Here is a 6,785-nt window from a genome sequence, read left to right on the forward strand (position 1 = left end):
AGAAGGTCGACCACTGGATTGTGGAGAAGTGGTTGATGCATATGGAGAAGCTCTTCCGTGACACCTTCGTGGAGGAGAGGGATCGAGTTTGGCTCGCCATCCACCACTTGGACGGTGAGGCCTGCCGCTGGTGGTTGGATTTTCAGGAGCATCCCAGCACTGACTTGACGGCTATTACTTGGACGAGGTTCAAGGAGCTTCTGTTGGCGCACTACTTCCCGACCAGCGTCAAGCGGAAGATGGAGCAGGATTTGCGCAACTTGCGCCAAGGCGACCGGACTGTAGCCGAGTACGAGCGAGAGTTTTCTCGGCTTCTGCATTGCGTGCCTTTCGTCGTGTGGGACGACGAGGACAAGGCCCGCATCTTCAAGCGAGGATTGAGACCGTCTATCTTCCGGTTTGTGCAATCCTCTAACCTCCAAACCTACCGGGAGGTGGTGAATCGCGCGCTCATTGTGGAGAGCGGCGCGGCGGATGTCCAGGAGCAGCGTGAGGCTAGGGACAAGGTGTAATATACTGAATCTTGAGCCTCTTGGCAAGTTCGAGGGTTGGATCGGCTTTTGGAACTGGTCTATGACTTTTGCAAGACTATTGAAAGGTTTTTGATAAGTTACTAGAGTAAATAAGTAACTAGAAATGGAAAAGTGCATCGCAAATGCATTTATCTATTACAGTGCTTCGAATTTGGTCAATTACGAAGTTCGAACGTGGGAAATGGTAAATGAAACTGCCCTACACATTCTAAAGGGTTTGGACAAGTTTTTGGACAAGTTAGAGAGTGATTGGAGGGTTAAAAGTAAGAAAGTGCATTGATTTGGCGAAATCAGTATTTTTCTGCTTGCTGTACCGGTACAGCCATCACCTTGTACCGGTACAGACTAGCAGAAACGTGGCAGCAAGGTTATTTAAGTAATTTCACATCTTGTCTCTATCCTTATCTACCCAGCACGACCCCTGGACCCTTGTGGATGATGCTAGAGCTCTGAGAAGCAGCCTTGCACCTCTCTTACTCTCTCTCTCTAGAAGTTTTCTCTCTCTACATAGAAATCAATGATTTAGCTCGATTTCGTCGCCTCGCTTGTTCTTCGCTGCTTGCGAGTGTCACTGAGCCTTTGTGGACTTGTGAGAGGGTATTTTGAAAGGTTTTTCGCAGCACCAAACCAGTGAGTTGCTGGTTGGAAGCTTGAGAAGGTAAACGATTCTATTTTTCCGTTATCGGCGTTCTATTCGTCGATTTGATTAGTGATTTTGAGTTTTTGCTTCCAACTGACTTAAACTGAGAATTCAGCTATTAAATATGAGTTAATTAGCTGTGATTGAACCTCCTTAGACCTGGGATAAGCTACTTTGAAGCTTATTGGAGATGTTCCGCTATTTATGAAGTTATTTCGGCCTATACGCGGATTAATCGAGCGAATTGATGCAGTTTGAGCTTTTCTCTTCCCAGCAGGTTTGCGAATCACATTAAGCTCTTTTGGTGACCTGGGAGGCTAGTTTAGAAGGTGTTCTACCCTGAGGTAAGCAAGAATTTCAGTTAGAAGGCTGAAATTGCAGGAATTCGACTATTATAGCTTATAAGCGACTATATTGACGTCGTTTCGGTATTGTTCGCAGCGAGAGGGTAATTGACTCTTGGACTGTCTTCGACTGGCATTGGAGGGCCTTTTGGAAACTTAATTTGAGGTATTAACTGAACCCAAAACAGGGATTCAAGTTATTACTTTGTACTAAGTGCAAATTGTACCGAAATTGGACATTTCGGCCGTAGTTTTGATGCGCTTTTCGTGTTTCGTTTTCAGCTGCGTCGAGGCTCCGTTGAGCAGGGTTCGGGACTCCTTTTAGCTGGATTGAGCTTGGTGATAGGTGGGTCAGACCTTCCCGAAATGGGTGAATTTCCTCTATGTCTTCTTTGACATCTGAGTTGAAGTTATTTCATATTCATGTGAATATATGTATAGTTTAAGGCATTGAGACATGCACTGATATGTAGATCATATCGGAAATGATAGTATCTCTAAATGGTAATGAAAGATTCATGACTTGTCCATTCTACATGGTTACCTGTTAAGTACTATGGATTCATGATACTAGTAGCTTGCATATGCAATTTGGCTTGATGTTATCCATGAGGATAGAATGGTAAATTCGTGAATGGACCAATTAGTTCTGTTGAACAACAAAGAGACTGATGTACTTAGGATTGAGCTATGCAATGTTATCTAACAAGTATAATGGCTAAACTCTGAAAGATCAGGTAAAGGCTTGTGTTGCATATGGATTCCTAATTGTAGAAGGAATGGTGTGGAGATCACGTGAAAAGTATTTTATCGTTTATATTCCTTCATTCACATGAAAGATTCATATTGTGGTATATATTCTAGTAAGTAACTAGAAGTTTATATGATGGCATAATTGAATGATATACAACTGAATATAATCTAGTAGATAACTAGATTTAAATATGATGACATACGTGTATAGTCAAGTAGAGGTGATTGTTTCATATTTGGTTGCTTCAAGTAATAGAAGTTTATACTGAACTTCAGGTTATGTGCCATGAGTCTATGAACAGAACATTAGTAAACCACCTTCCTTATGTGTAAGGAGTAGTGAGAGATTGTGAATGACTGACCAGGTATAGCCCAATAGAATCACTAGCGTGATGTGAAGCCTTAACTTGTTAAGTTATACTAGTTATTGGTAGAATCATATCAACAAGTTGTTGATAGTGACTTATGATTGGGTACTACAGTGCCGACCTTGGGTCGAGTTGAGATTCCATGTCAGAGACATGATGTCGTTGAGATATTTGTACCCTGGACTATAGCTAGCATGCCATTATGCTCTTTCGTACATGCTTGCGGGGGTCGCGCCCCCCAAGCCCCGTGTTCCGGAGTGGCTTGAGTTGAGATACCATGTCAAGGACATGATGCTGTTGTGAGATTGGTACTATGGACTACGATTTACATGCCATTGTGCGCGTTCGCACACGCTTGCGGGGTCGCTCCCCCCCAAGCCAGCACTCCCGAACAGCTTAGCGACAGATGCTCGCAAATGTACGAAGTGAGCGCCGAAATGGTATGCCGTGGGGGAGGCTCATTCCTCGAGTGGGGATGTTGACTACCACGGGGCCATTAGGCACGGCGCGGCTCGAACTTACCTTGTGTAAGTCTGTTGGAAATTGGGTTATGTCAAGTACTTTAACCTTAGCTGGACATAGTAGTAAAGTTACTTTATGTCTTTGGTTAAGTGAACTTATTGATGAACATACTAGAAAGTTGACATCTAAAGTGAGCTTAGTGATGAATAACCTAGAAGTCGACATCCTGACTAGTTAGCAACATAATGAATGACATTATGTTTATTTCTTGCTAATGAAAAAGATAATTACATGATATCATCTGTAATTTCAGTAAAGTGAATTATCTTGCATACAATCTGGTCTATGTTTGGTTAAATTGTCAAGTAATATGATTGATGGAATCTATCATGATAATTGATACCTGCAATCTATTGATGTATATTTTATTGTTGGGTAAATAGCATGAGTAGTTTATTTTAATATTTGTTGCATGTAATTGCTTATTGCATTATCTGCATTTACTTGGTTATTTATTGTTATCTACTCATGCCACAGTGGACCTAGTGGTGTACTTCGCCACTCTCGGCGGCTTACCCATTGGGAACTATTGTTTAATAGTTCTCACGCCCTCTTTGTTGTTGCTTTTACAGAGCCTTCCACCGCGGGAAAGGCTAGGGTTCTTGGCAAGGGGTCTGCGGCTAGTTAGAGCCTTTTTGGACGTGTACTAGATGACCTCCACCAGTTTATATAGTTTAGTACAGAGATGTATATTAAATTTTTGTAAATTGTACTGTATTTTTATTTCCTGTAGTAAGGTTTGGATTGTATAAGTTTAAACTTACAAGTCTTGCTCTGATTACCTGGTTAGAATTATATGCTTTTACTATATAATTTGTAGACGCCTTGTGTATACTTGAGTTGTGGTGTACACGGCGGATCTGTGCACGCGACCGGATATGCTTCCGCTGGTACCCGGGCATGACACAAGGGTAAGGCCAAGAGGCCTGCGGCTGAGGGTGCGAGTCAGATGCACTCTATGAGGCCGCCGAAACACCCGAGAAGCCAGCAGCGTGGACGCGGCTCAGCAGCGCATCGAGGAGGATCCGATCGGCGCCGGCTTTTCCCGTGTGTCATCTGCGGTGGCCCCCATTACCCACCGCAGTGTCCACAACGGGTGGGCAGGTGCTTCCAGTGTGGCCAGGAGGGCGACGTCCGTACTGAGTGCCCGAGAGGCTCTTCACCGGCACCGTCGACTGCATCGGCACCGACTCTACCAGCCGTCAGCCACGGGACTCCGTCGACACAGTACCAGCCTGGGCGGCCACCCGTCCAGTGTCAGAGCGAGGGATGTCGACAGGCCCCGAGTGGGCGCATGTATGCCGCTCAGACTGAGGAGGCGGCAGCAGCCGAGGATGTGGTTGCAAGTATCATTTTACTTGATAGCATTAGAGTTCGTGCTTTATTTGATACCGGTGCATCGCATTCATTCATAGATCGGCTGTTTGCCGAGTTGCATGGCATCCATTGGTTCCTTTGTTGCAAACGGGACATGTTGTTGTACCCGTCCACGTTTTGGATATTAGAGAGTATAGCCCCAGTTGCCCTGTGTGGGTAGGAGATTGGATCATGCCTATAGATTTGCTAGCTTTGCGCAAGCTCGGAAATTTTGACGTGGTCTTGGGCATGGATTGGTTGACCAAGTACTATGCCACGATTGATTGCAAGAATCGCACGGTTACTTTTAGAGAACCGGGGCAGACCGAGGTGGTATTTAGTGGATGCCGGAGTTTGCTGTTTGCGACGACGATCAGCTCATCTCGAGCTAGGCAGCTGATCAACAGAGGTTGCGTAGCTTATTTGGCTAGTGTTGTGCTGAGGGGCGAGGATGACACCCTTAGGATCGAGGATATCCCGTTGGTGCGGGAGTTCCAGGATGTGTTTCCAGCTGAGCTACCGGGTATGCCTCCTGATAGGGAGATTGAGTTTGTGGTAGACCTCGTCCCTGGGACTACCCCAATCTCAAAGGCACCCTATAGGATGGCACCGGCAGAACTGAGGGAGCTGAGGGCACAATTGCAGGATTTGCTGGATAAAGGCTTCATTCGACCAAGCGTTTCACCCTGGGGAGCACCTGTTCTGTTCATCAAGAAAAAGGACGGATCACTTCGCCTTTGTGTGGATTATCGTGAACTCAATAAGGTCACGATCAAGAACAAGTATCTGTTGCCGAGGATCGACGACTTGTTTGATCAGCTTCAGGGATCGTGTGTGTATTCCAAGATAGACTTACAGTTGGGATACCACCAGTTAAAGATTAAGCCCGAGGACGTTTCAAAGACGGCTTTCAGGACACGGTATGGGCATTACGAGTTCACAGTTATGCCGTTTGGGCTTACTAATGCCCCGACAGCTTTTATGGATCTGATGAACCGTGTCTTTAAGCCTTACCTGGATAGGTTCGTCGTGGTGTTCATCGACGACATTTTGGTCTACTCTCGAAGTGATTCAGATCACCAGGAGCATTTGAGAATTGTACTCCAAGTACTCCGGGAAAAGGAGCTTTACGCCAAGTTGAAGAAATGTGAATTTTGGCTTCAAGAGGTAGCCTTCCTTGGACACTTGATTTCTGGATCGGGTATAGCCGTGGATCCTAAGAAGATTGAAGCAATCAAGGATTGGCCGAGACCGACGAGCGTCATGGAGATACGGAGCTTCCTTGGATTGGCCGTGTAACACTCCACATCCCTCGTAAATCGTGCCGAGTTCCGTCACAACGAGCGGAACGCGGAATTGAACGAGTTAGAATGAACCCTAAGTGCATTGGAGTTCATATACGGAGCAAAAAGGGACCCGGAGAGCAAATTTGGAAATCTGGCTAAGTCCTAGATTTTGAGCTCTCGGGGACCGGTCCCTGAATGAGAGATCGGTCCCCGTGCGCGTAGCCTGCCAGGAAATCCTGAGGCAACCGGTCCCTGGTGGTGAGACCGGTCCTCGGGAGACCGGTCCCTGACGGGCAGACCGGTCCCTCGCTGCGCAACAGCCGAAAACTCGAAAAATTTGGCTAAGTCCTGGAAAACCCCCGTTCGGGAACCGGTCCCTAGGCGGGGAGACCGGTCCCCGAAGGCGAAAAATGCCCAGTCTGGGCAGTTCAAGTGGAAACAAGTGGAGGGGCTTAAGTGCAATTGTTACAACACTATATATGACTCACCCCTCTCTTCCACAGCCATTTTCACCCTTCTCTCCCATTTCCTCTCTTTCTCTCTCTAGAACCCATGCTCTAGGACTTGGAGAAGAAGAAGAAGAAGAGAAGAGGAGGAGGATTTGGAGGCTTTGGAGGTTCTAGGAGCTCTCCAACAAGGAGAATCTTGGTGGAGCTTGGACTAGAGGTAAGTTTTGTAGATTTTTCCTCTAGGGTTTGGATTTTGGTTTAGGAAATGGGAGCTTTGTGCTCCCTAGAGGCATTGATGGCTCTTTTGAGCCATGAATATGTCACGCCCCGGGACCCAGCGGAAGCCCGCCCGGCACGTGCCCAGACCCGCCATATGTCTACAACGTATAAGGCGTCTAAAAACAACAATAATAAAAGCAATAATACGAGACGTCTAGTAGTATCAGAGCATAATAAAAGTCTAAACGCTACAACAAGGGATAAGGTTAAAACTGTAAATCCACTAAATAAAACATAAAGTAAGTACAATAGGGA

The 6,785-nt window shown here is 46.0% G+C and overlaps 1 long non-coding RNA gene across 1 annotated transcript; it reads left to right on the forward strand.

The window, feature by feature from the left end:
• The first annotated feature begins 1,417 nt into the window (after positions 1–1,417).
• LOC109705099 lies at positions 1,418–3,835 on the forward strand. Its single transcript, XR_002214620.1, has 4 exons — positions 1,418–1,517; positions 1,615–1,683; positions 1,800–1,863; positions 3,733–3,835. It is a non-coding gene; the product is annotated as an uncharacterized LOC109705099 (long non-coding RNA).
• Positions 3,836–6,785: the final 2,950 nt, after the last annotated feature.

The sequence above is a fragment of the Ananas comosus genome, unplaced genomic scaffold (genome assembly GCF_001540865.1).
Source record: "Ananas comosus cultivar F153 unplaced genomic scaffold, ASM154086v1, whole genome shotgun sequence".
NCBI classification, from domain to species: domain Eukaryota; kingdom Viridiplantae; phylum Streptophyta; class Magnoliopsida; order Poales; family Bromeliaceae; genus Ananas; species Ananas comosus.